Genomic DNA, 12,640 nt, shown 5'->3' with positions numbered 1-12,640 from the left:
GTTTCTTGATGTTTGCCCTGGGATGAGGGTCTACAACTCTAAGAAAAATGTTTTTAGAACAATAACATGTTTTTCAACTGCCTTCACAACTACAGAATGAGAAAGGTAATTGTTAACAATGACAAATACAGCAAGCTGCAGTAAGTCTTACGTGTGTGTGCAAAGTATTCTTCTAACATGGAAAAGAATGGAAACATCTCAGTTATAAGCACACCAAGTTTCACATCCTGCTAACTATCTTTGGTTTGTTATTAAACTTTGTATTTGAAGTAATTACACTATTATAAGGCATTTTAGCCGGAGTGAGCCTTTTTAAAAATATTTAAAGAAATTTTCCAAACATGAAAATAAGTTGGAGACATGAATTTTTAATGTATTTCCAAGATAGTGTTTTCAGAACTTTGAGTCACTCTTCCTAATCCTAATTTTCTGTGAACAGTCACAAACAAAATGTTGGGTACACAACAGCAGTCCCTTTAGAATAAAAGTACTGCTTCATATGTAGGAATTTGGAGGTTGGGTTTCTTGTTTTGTTTGGTTTTTGCTTTTAAAAAGATGCAGAACTGTGACTTGGGTATGGTGCAGGTTCTTTCAGGTTTTATTTTACAATGTTTACACTGGAGCAGCTGAGGAAGAAGCAGATGTCCAAGTGTTGCAGGCTCAAGTGGCCTCATGATTCATGGAGAGGTGGGGTCAGATGTTCCTGTCCTAGTGATTCATCCCTCCTCTGTCCTGGCAACCGACTCTGTGGCATGGCCAGAGCTGAGGGCCATGGTTTAAATCATTATTGATTTCAGTTTACATGAACATCCCTGGCTGTGAACTGCTGTGGCTGAGGGCTCTGATTCACGGTCTCTGTCAGGCTCAGAAGTGGTGTCTGAGGAGCTTTCTGAGCACAACAGCCTCTTTACCAAGTGCCATACAAATTGGGTCTCAGATCCTGAATTACTTTGCTACCCTTATTGTGTTCTGCTCAGTATTTGAATGATGGAGTATAAAACAGACAAAAAAATACAGTTGAAAAACTGCTTGAAATAAAGATCTCAGAGAGCAGAAAACATTCATATAATGAGAAAAAAAAAAAAGCAGGGCAACAGGCAGGTGTTGTGACCCTTGGTCATTTCAAGAAACTGCAGTTACTTTTTTGTAAGTTCTTGTAAATGCTAGAAATACTCTGGTGGAAGAACCTTACTTACATCTTGGTGGGAAAAAATAAAATGGCAGAAGAAAGTATTTTTTCATGGAAGATCAGAAATTTTCTTCTGCCAGGTTCTTCCTACGGTCAAGAAGATTTTTCTTTCAGCAGAAAGGGATTCAGACAAACTTTGCAAAAGTAGATGCTTAAATGTCATGAGGGCCATTGTCCAACAGAAAAAAGTGTGTGCTGGGGGAGGATTGTTTGTGCAAACTGGTCTTTTATTGAGTCCAAGAGTCCAGGGTCCATCAATCTAGTTGTGGTGACAATCTCACCTATCTATAAACCCACATACAGGTAAAATAAGTAGATGGAAGCAACCTGCTGAGTAGATTAGATAGAATATGGACCCTTAGATTTGTGCAAAGGTTGTGATATCTTCTAGACTGAGCTGAAGATTCAAAGGGATTTTTTTCAGATTTGTTATTTCTCCATGACAACACCTCACAATTCCAGCTACCCAGAATTCATGTGCCTTCCAAACTACAGTGAGCAAACAAAACAAAATTTGTTTTGCCATGTCCCCCTGGCACCCCACACATCTTAAAAGGACAATTCTTCAGTGCCCAGGCAGAAAAGTGTGTATACTTGGTTATTAGCCTTTTTGGACAGCTATTTAAGATGATTCAATATTCTTTCACTACATAGGATGAATTTGCAACCTGACAGACCACTCTTAGTCATGGCTGTATGATGGCCAGTGCACGTGAGCAGACAAGAAATTGGAGTATACCTCAGGCTTCCGTTTCCTCCTTTGCTCTGGGGCAGAACCTTTCTCACCTCTTGTGAATTTCTCTGTTCCCGTCATGCTGGGTCTTTCAGTCGGCATGCAAAGAGGTGCAAACCCAGGCTGTGCCCATACTTCTTCCCTTCCCATGGATTTCCTCTGCCTCTTTCTGTCCCACTGAGACCACCTGGAAACAGTCCAAAGGAGAACAGTAAGGCTGTCAAAATGATTTTAACAAAATAAGGCCTAAATGAGAGGAGTGTAAGAGTTGTGTGGTTTAGTGCAGCAAAGAGAATGGGAAATGGAGGAGCAAGGGCAGGATGTGGTAGCAGTCTTCAAATCTTTAAAAGCCTGCAGCAGAGGTTGAGTCTGTAAATTACCTGGGTTTTTTCTCAGGTCTGCAACAGGTGAGAGGCAGTGGTTAAAGTGCAATAAGACTTCAGAAAAGCTGTCTCATGTTTAAGGTAGCTGGGCAGTGGGACAAACAGGCTGTAGCATCCCCATCGTTGAACGCTGTTACCAAGATTTCTGGACGTTCTTCTGTCAGCAACAGATGATTCTGCTTTGGGACAAGGGAATGGACAAAGTGATCTTTTGGGAAGGTCCTGATTTGTTCTAATCCAGCAAATGAGGTCAGGAAGGGGGTTGGAACAGTGATATGGCAGGGCCATGCGCAGAGTAAGATGCAACTAGGCTGCATGGAGATCAGTATTGTTGATAATTCAAGTATGCAATAAGCCTGTGCAAAATACTGGTTGGGCATCATGTGTCTTTACAGTCACATTTCTGTTCTGATACTAATGTCACTCATCATTAGGGAAAGGGCAGGAAGGTGTAATTTCTTTCATTCTTGTAATGCAACTATTAGATGTGAGAATTGCAGCCCACAGCTTCCACATTTCTAACCTGCTACTGCACTTCATTTGGAGGTATCCTTGACCCCCCTGGAATGGGTTGGTGACTTCCTGCATTCTTAGTGGTATCTTGACCTGCTTCAGACTTGCATCTTATTTACAAGTTTATTTCAAAGTGCTGGTTTTGATGTACAAAGCTATTTTTGGATTGGATCTTGTATATCTCTGAAATTACCTGTCTTTTATGTTTTGCTTCAAGAGTTCAAATTACCTAGAAATTTTTAAGTTAAGGTGCCTTAAGCCCTACACCATAAGATGCTGATGGTAGGTTACATTGGCTGTGTAATACCTTTCCTCGGTCTGTGTTGCTCCTCTGGATACCTTTTCTTTTTTTCTGTAAAGCAAAATAGATGCACAGAGGAGCTTTGTTTTATTTTCTTTGATTAACCTGAAGTCTGCCTCCATGTCAGATGAATTTAGGCAGCTGCTTTGGTTAGGTTTTTGCATTTTATTGTAAACACATTCTTAAACATTCCATGTGACTCATTAAGTAAATAGGGGTAAATGGACTAATCAAGTAAATAGGAGTAGTCATGTTGTAGGTAGCAGTACACTGTCTCATAGTGTTTGTTGGAGTTTTGAAATCTCTTTGCAGTGTCACCTGAAATCTTTACCTGGACATTTAAACATAACCTTTTCTCATGGACAATTGGAATAGAGCACTGCCAGCAGCAGGTGTTAGAATGCACTAGGAAGCCTAGCAACATTACACATGATGGTGGTGCACAGATTTTTTCAGTTGCCTGAGTTTCTGAAATGAGCCAATTTATTGTTGGCTAGAAGCTGAAAGGCTCATCCACATCACGAGAAGATAATTCCTCTGTCCTGGGACTGGAGGTCTCTGAAGAGGAGCAATGTCAGGAATACTCACATGGTGTGCGTAAGGCAGTGCTTCTCCCGGAGCAGATTTATAATTTACCTATTCTAGCCCTAGGCTTTGAGGATGAAAAGTTCTCCACAGCAGTGGAGTTTCGTTATGGAAATAGAACAAAGTATTTGCTGATTAGTGGCGTTCTTTGGGTGTGTTTATTTACTGGTGGCACACCTTTCTTCTCTTGAGGAATGACAGTGCCTTCTGGAGTCTTGCTGCAGCCATGCTGCTTCCCAGGGGCTGCTCCAGCCATTCATTTCACTGGCTGTTTAAGGAAGTTTTATGTATTGGTCTGAGGAGCTGGTGATAACAGGGTTTTTTTTTAAAAAATGCATACCAGAAAATGTTTACTGCCAACTCTAAAGTTGAAAAAGGTTTGTTCCAGTGTCATTTATTTTTAAGGGGGAAAGGGAAACAAAACCTTCAGCTAAATTCATATGTCCTGGAGCTGCTATTATTTTATAGACTATTTTAATCTCAGCACAGCACATTCCTTAGGTTTTTCCCTGGGCAGTTTCTGTTTTTTAACAATGTGAATTACTCCAGACAAAAAGAGTGACATCCTTGCAATTGCAGCTCTTCTGCATGTTTTGGGATATATTTGCTTGAATAAAAACAGGAATTAGAAAAAAAAAATAAATATTGAAACAGATTAAGGATTTCAGAACTTGTTCTTCTTGAATATTCATATTGACAAGAGCTCTACCATGCTAATACATATCGATTGTCTTTTTTTTTTTTTTTCTAGTTTTTCAGTCTTTGATCCTTTTGTTTGGGCGTGCTCTTAAATTACATTTTCTCCAAGTTGCAAATGTTAACAAACTTGCACAGGAGAAAATAGAACAAGTAAAAATGAAGAAGGGGAAAAAAAAAAATCCTTTCCTGTCTCTGCAGCTGGCAAGGACCCCTAAACAGCAGGACCAAGCTGTTCTTCTCTGTGTGAGAGGAATAACTTGATGGCTGGTTCAGATTCAGCAAGACAGTTTAAGCAATGCTCCCAAACTGCTTTGATGTAACAGTTCTTCATTACCAAAAAGAAAAGGCGGCAATCTTCTGCTCTGGCTTCTGGCACGTGTTAACCAGCCAGGCCATGTGGGGAAGGAGCAGGGTAGAGTTGGGGAAGACTGGCAGAGCCAGTTGCGCTATCGTTGCTCCTGTCGCTTCCCATGTGCCTGGAAAGGGTCCAGAAACATGCAAGAAACATCTGACCTCAAGATATCAATGAGCACTTCAAAGTGCCGATCTGTTCATTCATTCTGACTGTCATCGTGGCCAAGGCATTGGGAAGATGACAAACCTGATCAGGACCATGCTGTGTATGTTCTCTGAGATAAGGCAAATGGGAAAGCTGCATAATTGTGCTGACAACAGCGATAAACCTTGCTCCTCCCATGCTAATAATATTTTGACTGAATAATGGAATTCATACCAAATTCATGCTCGCTTTAGACACTCAGAATTGGATTAAAAATGCTATTTAACAGTTAAATGCAGCCAATTCCTGTTTTTTTCAAACTGATAATTCGAGTAAGATGTGGCCAGTTAACACTGGGGGGGGCAGGGAAAACTCTCTGTGTTTGAGTTGTTTTCTCACCCAAGTTAGAAAAGCCCAGGTAAATTTCACATAGTTTTATGACACTCTTAAATGGCAGGTGTGATCATTCTGGCCAAGAAAATACAGGCATAGAAAAAGATTAACATCTTGGTAGTGGTTGAGGATATGCATAAAACCAAACTGTTCTTGCCTTGTCTCTAAAATACCAACTTCTCAACAGTTTTACAGAACTTTTGAAAAGCTCTCAGAGTGAAAACTTCAGTGTTTGAGGAGACCTAGCATCATAACATCAATCGCATGGGTTCTGGTGGCTGCTCTTGGTATGATTCAGCAGTGTATGGGCAGCATTTCTGAGCTTTTTCTGGCACACTGGAGGAAAGGAGACAACTTCTTGTTCAAGCCTTGTTAAGTTTGCTGCTGCTAGGAAGAGAATTAAATGGGTAATGTGAGTTTTGCTCAAGGCCAGAGCCCTTGATAGAGTAAATCAGCTCCCTGTATTGCAATGACTAATACCATTGATTATCACCAGCTGAGAAGTGGGCCCCAAAGAGTATAAAACAATAGTGAATTAGAATGAGCAATCTATTTTCATATATCCAGAATGATTATGTCTCTCTAGAGATGGAGCCAGGCAGAGTTACAGTCAATTATCACCAGTTCCTTTTCATTGGAAAAATAAGAAAGAAATTGTTACATCCATACATCTTTGTGCTTTTCTGTATCAATACTGTTTGTAGCTTAAAACTAACAAATACTCTGGAAATCAAAATGCTATCCACTTAGATTAACAATGTACACTTCTGTGCTTATATCATTAAATTCTTCTTCCCATTTATTTGCCATCGCATGCTTAATCTTTATTTGTTTTCCTTAGAAATTCAGCCTTATTTACACTATTTTGTGCTTCTCATACCAATTTTTTTAAGTTACACCTGCAGATTTTTATCTGCTTTCCCTCAGCATAAAAGCCTTGGGATCAGCACTTTTCCATTCTCCCATGAAAAGTGATGAGGTCTTGCAAGGGCTTAAGTCATATGATCTGTCTCATCACTGCCTCAACCAGACACCAGGAGCAACAGCATAAAGCCAGAGCTGTTTTGGCAGCACTTTCCTGAAGTCCTCGTGCAGATGCTCCGCATGTTTCACAGTAGAATTAGTAACAGCAATCATTGTCGAAGGCCGAAAATGTCCCTGTTAGGGACAGCTCCTGGCAGCGGGCGGTGACAAATCTGTTCCCTTCACCCGGCACCATGAGATGTCCACGCGCCGCGAAGCCGCCGGTTCTGAGACACTAAATCACATCCTGGGAACAAGCACGACTTGGCCCTGGTACCCGAGGCTCTCCTTGCCTGACGTATTACACTGTCAGGCTTTACAAGGCACAGTAGATCTCTGCATTTGGACTCTGCTGAACACCCCACTCTCTCTCTTTAATTTGTCAGATGAAGTTCTCCGTATTCAGAGTACATGTAATCCTGATCTGTACATAGAGAATTTAGTAAGAGTTCACTTCAAATGTGTGGCTTGAATAGATAAGTAGCCTTTTCTGAAGCGTTCTGTGATGAATTTTAAACAGTGGCACTGACTTGTACTGTTTGAAATAAATTTGAAATTCTTTCTTCCACCTGAAACAAAAAATGGCTCAATAACTGTTTGCAACTCCAGGTAGCATCCTTAAAAGTACTGCTTTCAGTATGAAGTTAGATATCTTTCACGTAACAATTCTGCTTAAAAATTTCTCAGCCTCAGCTAGGGGAAAGACTTTTATTTATTTCACAGTAACAAAGTTTCTCTCAGATGATACAGCTAAACTGAATAGTTGATTTTTTGTGCACCACTGTCTCATCAAACCTAACTTCAAATCCAGAAGTGTCTGTTAATTGCTCTCCATACGTTCAACTCCAACCAGTATTCATATATAAAAAATGGGTTTTTAAAGGTTTACACTGTCAAAAGAACACTGTTCAGAAAGTAATTTTTTTGTTTTCCAGTGTGCCAGTGATAGCTTTAGCACATGTTCAAAACAATTAAAGTATTTTAGATGACATTTTTATGACTGGGCTTTAAAAGACAATGTGTGTCTTACTGTTGCTTATATAGATTTTGCTTTTCTGATTTATGGCAATCAGCCTGCAATGGAATTGAGAACTCTACAATATTGGAAGTATTAAATATTTCAATATTTTATTCATTGAATCATGGCCTTACTTGGATGCAGGTTGTCGGTAACTGGAAGCTGCCAAAGCTGAAAATCTGTAGAAGGCAGTGGCATAGAGGCAAAACAGAGTGCAGTCTGTTTTGCCATAACCCAATGAAGACAGTGGAAGTGAATGAGTTTGTGTATGAATGAGTTAGCTCTTGGGTCAGAAACCTTGATTTCCTGTATCTCTCTCCTTTTTTCCTGCCACATTGAGGGTAACAAATGGCACAATACAAGTTTAATTCATTCCGAACACAATGTGTGTGAGAAATGAAAAGGAACCTGAATACTGAGATCAAGATTTGACCATTAGACAGTAAAGCACTCAGTTTTACTAGCAAGATGGGGATGCCTTTTTTGAATAATAGTATCAGCCTTTCTTTGCAGTCAAGTGTCTTCCCCTTCCCGCCCAAATAATAGTAGTTTTTAAAAAGTCAAATTTGGAGTTGTTTTTGGTACTGATTGCACAAATTAGAAGGAGGAATTGGAGGAGCTCATCTCAGTCTTAACAAGTAATTATGTGCTTATTGACATTGAGCTGAACACAGATGATCTGCTCCTCAGCTCAGGTTACAGCCCACATTCTTGGGGTTGACTCATGTGACCAGTGGGTTTGTTAATTATGATCCATGGAGATTCTTCAGCTTTTCTCTCTATGTCCATTCACAAGGACTATTCATCTTGGACAAGACTAGAGGGAAGGTCTAATTTCCAGATATGTTTCACCTTTTATTATTTTTCCTTTTGCGGTTGTGGAGTTCTTCTTTAGTTAGTGCTATTAGTAAAAAATTTTCAATGAAATGCTAACATTAAACAAAACTGGAAGGTATTCAGACTAAGAAAAGTAATTTAAAATAGCATAAATAATCTCTAAATTACATGTAAATTTACATCTTTTATAGTCTTAACTGGAGAAGTTCTTCTCACCTTTGTTATAAAGGGAGAAATAATGAGGTATACAGTGCATGACAGTTATTCTCTTTAATCAAATTGCAAACATCCCTAGCTGAGCACAATGAGCTCCTCTCTGCAGCTAGAGGTCCTTATAGAGCCTTGCCAGGGAGGTCAGAAGGTTTAAACATCAAGTGATCTCCCTCTTGGGCTATTGTATTCCCTTCCTTGGCTGGATCAAAGACCATCATGTTGCTGTTTCCTTTGCATGTCATCTGGTAAAGGAGGTCTTCATACAGCCCCTGAACTAATATTCATCTGAGAAAATAATAATCTCTACTTCGATATTTGCAAAGTAAGATTTTATTTTTTTTATTTTAATCTTAAAAATCCTTGAAGAAATAAACCATAAAATCCCTCTGCAGCAGAAAAACTCAAAAGCTTGTAAATCCAGGTGTTGGGAAACTCACTGGATTTCTTTGCTCCCATAACAATTTCACATAGAAATCTGCATGCCCTTTCTTACTTGGTTTCTTGGTTACTTTTCAATAGCAAGGCTTGTTTCTCTATTATGTTCAGGTTTTGTTTTGGTTTGGTTTTTTTAGTTATAGAATAGAGACAGAGATGCAATCCACCGTGTGAAATTCTTCACATTATGTGACTGAAGTTTGTGTCTATTGGGGTATCAAAGTAGAAAGTGAGATGAGAAATAGTAAATTAAATTAAAGCTTAACTTTTTGTAATGGAAAGGCCATATTTTGCAAAATGTAGACTTAATGATTCTAGTTGAAGATGTTACCTGTAAGTTTCCAGGATAGTCAGGATTGTAGCCTAACCCCTTTTACTTTCATGCCTTCACAGCAATGCTGAATTTTGGCTGTATACCTTGATGAAGGCATCCAAAACTGTGACATGTTTCTTGCCCAGGCTTTTTCTGGTTTCGCTTTTTTTTGTTTTTTACAGGAAGACTCAGAACTTGTAATTCTAAAGAAATGTGGTCACCATTAGTAGTATGGGCTAGGCACAGTTGAAATTTGCAGGCAGAAGAAGACCCCTTTTAGTTTGATCTCACTACGGAACTGAGAGAAGGGGACCCGATAATCTTGTAATGTGAGAAGCTGAATTTCCGCCTTGCAGATGATTAATAAAACTTGTAAAAGTTAGATTAGATTTTAGGAAAAAATCTTTACTGAAAGGATTTTCAAACACTGGAACAGGGTGCACAGGTAAGTGGTTGTGCCACCATCCCTATTTAAAACTATTTAAATATTTAAAGCTATTTAAAATGTATACACCATGTGGCACAAACTTCCTCTTGGCAACTAAAAGTTGTTTTCCACACCTCTGAAGTCCAACCCCTCCTTGGGACAGCGTCTCCCATCTATCCTTCTGAGCCTTTATTTTTGTTGTGAATGTCACTGCTTGATGAGGCATTGTGGCTGGCTGTTCCTGCATGTCATTTGACCACACGTGTGTCTGTGCCTTCTCAGTGGAAGTGCCATGTCTTGAGAAATCACTGATCTCAGTTTACCCTGTAAATTACTCCACAAGATTACTTTGTCCTGGACAGATTTCAGTATAGCTTATTATTCTAGGCTCTTACCATGTTCAGTCTTAGGATAAACCAGAAATATTCAGGAAGTGTCAGCAGTAGAATTTACTAATACACTCACTAGTTCTAGTTAATTGGTAATCAGTTAACCTGAAGCAAAACAGTCTGTTACAGAAACACACTAAGCCAGTGCTTACTGTAATTTCCCAAGTGCTTTTTGTTGCTCTTTCTTCCTGAATACTTTGATTTCAGCAGGGAATTGAGTTAGAGCTGAGCATATTTGAAAATCCTAACTCACCTTTGAAATTTTCAGCCACTTTCTCCCTGTCAAATATTATAGGAATGAATAAAAAGGAAATTTTTCCTGAAAGCTGTTGTGTCAGGCCTGCTGAATCATCATATTTTATTATGGAGGACATATTTTAAAATTTCAGGGAACTGTCCTTTCTAGGGAAGTGAGTTAAGGCAATAGCTCACGTTTTTTTGTCATTAATAATCTCATATTTGAAATTATTATAAATTTCTTGAGCTTGAAATAGTGTTAAAATGAGACCCTTCTGTGTCATTCTCATGGCTGTTACTGAAAAATATATGCCAGATGAACAGTATATATTTCTATTTTTATAGGGTTGGGTATTAAAAGACTTATTGCAATTATTATATCAGGTAAGTATAATTTAAGTTCCAAAAACTAAAATGGCATTTGGAAACTTGCTCAGGCTCTCCAGTTTTGATCCTCACCTGGGCTCTTCTCCTATGCCTCTCCTATTTCAGTAATAAAAGCCAGGCTACATTGTCTTTTGCAGGGACTTTTTGGCAGTGGGTTTCAACAGCGCTTGAACAGCAGACAACATTATTGTATCCTATTTTCTGTAAGATGAAAGCAAGGTGCAACAAATCAAATTATATTTCCCCAAGGTCATCCATCAAGGCAGGGATAAAGATAAACTTTACAACTCCAGAGAAGTAGCAAAATGAAACATTTCTTAAAAGTCACCACATTGGCTTTTTCTGTGTAAGATTTAGTTGTGAAGGCATTCATAGTAACAGTAGGTTGTGTCAAACATTTTTCTTTCTTTAATAGTAGTATGTAACCATTGCTTAATCCTCTCTCTCTTTGTTCTTTACAAAGAAATTGTTGAAACCACAAGTGTAGCTTATACACTGGGGCAAAATCCCTGTTGTTTTAGATCATTTGTGATGGGATGGGATGTACTCTGTGTTCTGCTTGCTGTAAATCATTGAAAGTCCAGAGGACTTCACAGCAGGAGTGAATGTTTTAGGTTTGCACACATTTGTGGGAATGTTAATACCACATTGTGGGAATAGTGCTGAGTTCCCTGTTATCATGCAAGCAATTGCTAACTGTAGACCTCTGACTTTGTAATTTGTTCTTTATGGACTAGCCTGCAGCCAATAAGCAAAATCAATAGTCTTTGCTGAAAAGTAAGCAAGTGCCAGTGTGTTATGTGACAGGTGAAGATACATGTGCTTACCAGGGGTCAGGGGGCCACATCAAATTTCTCTCTGACTTCTTTTCAAAAAGCTAAATCCATTTAGGGAGCATTCGTCATTGGAAAATGTTGCAGTGGGGAATTAGACAGGCTCCTGCTCTTCTTTTCTCATTTAACGATGTTTGTTTTCAACAGTCTGTTCAATAATGTCACTGAGAAGAAATTATGTGAGAAGAATAAAGTGCTTATAGTCTATTTATTTATTCATTCATTTCTGTAGAATAACACTAGCTGTTGCATTCTCATGTTTATTAATGCTATTGTGGCAGTCCAAATATTTGTTTGTTCTCCTTTTTCTTTGGAAAAAAAAAGGTGGGACAGAGCAGTGTTGAACAGATTGCTTCCTACTTAAGCCTAAGGTGAAGGTTACACCCCTCCCAGCTCTGTTATATATTGTGTATATATATATATATAAATATGGTTTCCTATACTTGAGTACGGTATCTAAATTTATACCATCATTTTAGTGCTGCAGAGTTTGGGAAGTCTCTTGTTTTCCAGGTGGAATGAGCAAGATTGAGGCCACTTGGAAGTCTACTGGAAAACACAGTAACAGCAGCAGCAGCTGAGATGAATGCTGCTGGCCTGTGAGAAAGCATGGTGGACGATACTGGTGCAATTCCCTCTTTTGCATTAAATGCTGACAGTGTTAAGTGTTCTGAGTTCTAGGGAAGCTGTTTTTCAAACCTGCTCTTCTATTTCAACAAATCAGGCTACAATGAAAGGCAGAAAATGAAAGGGAGCCTTTTCCTGAAGTCCTGAAATAGTTTAGGTTCATAAGTTACACAAGAAAAGGGCTCTGGTATTTAGAAGTTATATTGGGTTTCCATGTTCAAGCACCCAACTTACATTCTTTTGCAAACTTTCGATTCAGTCTAATAGCAAAAATGATAAGAAGCTTAATGCCACTGTTTGCTTCTTATTGAATGTAGTTGCTCTATTTAATAGCCTGGCCTGCTGCCATGGTACTATCATACACACATGTGTACTCCCAGTCAGGAAAAACAAACAGTCACCACACCGGTTCAATCAGATTAAAGGTTCCCTGTATGAGAGCTGAATACCAAAAACCAGATTGGTGTGTTAGATTTCTCTCGTGTCCTGTTTGATTTTTTTTTATCATACATAGTAAACATCTCCTAATTTCTCTACAGCCTTCTCTGTGGCTGTTTGCTGGCTGCTGACTGCACAGGTCATCACTGTAGCTGGACACTACATTTG

Source organism: Cyanistes caeruleus, chromosome 2, assembly GCF_971803275.1.
Source record: "Cyanistes caeruleus chromosome 2, bCyaCae1.hap1.1, whole genome shotgun sequence".
NCBI lineage: Eukaryota > Metazoa > Chordata > Aves > Passeriformes > Paridae > Cyanistes > Cyanistes caeruleus.
Note: the sequence above shows the minus strand (reverse complement) of the source record.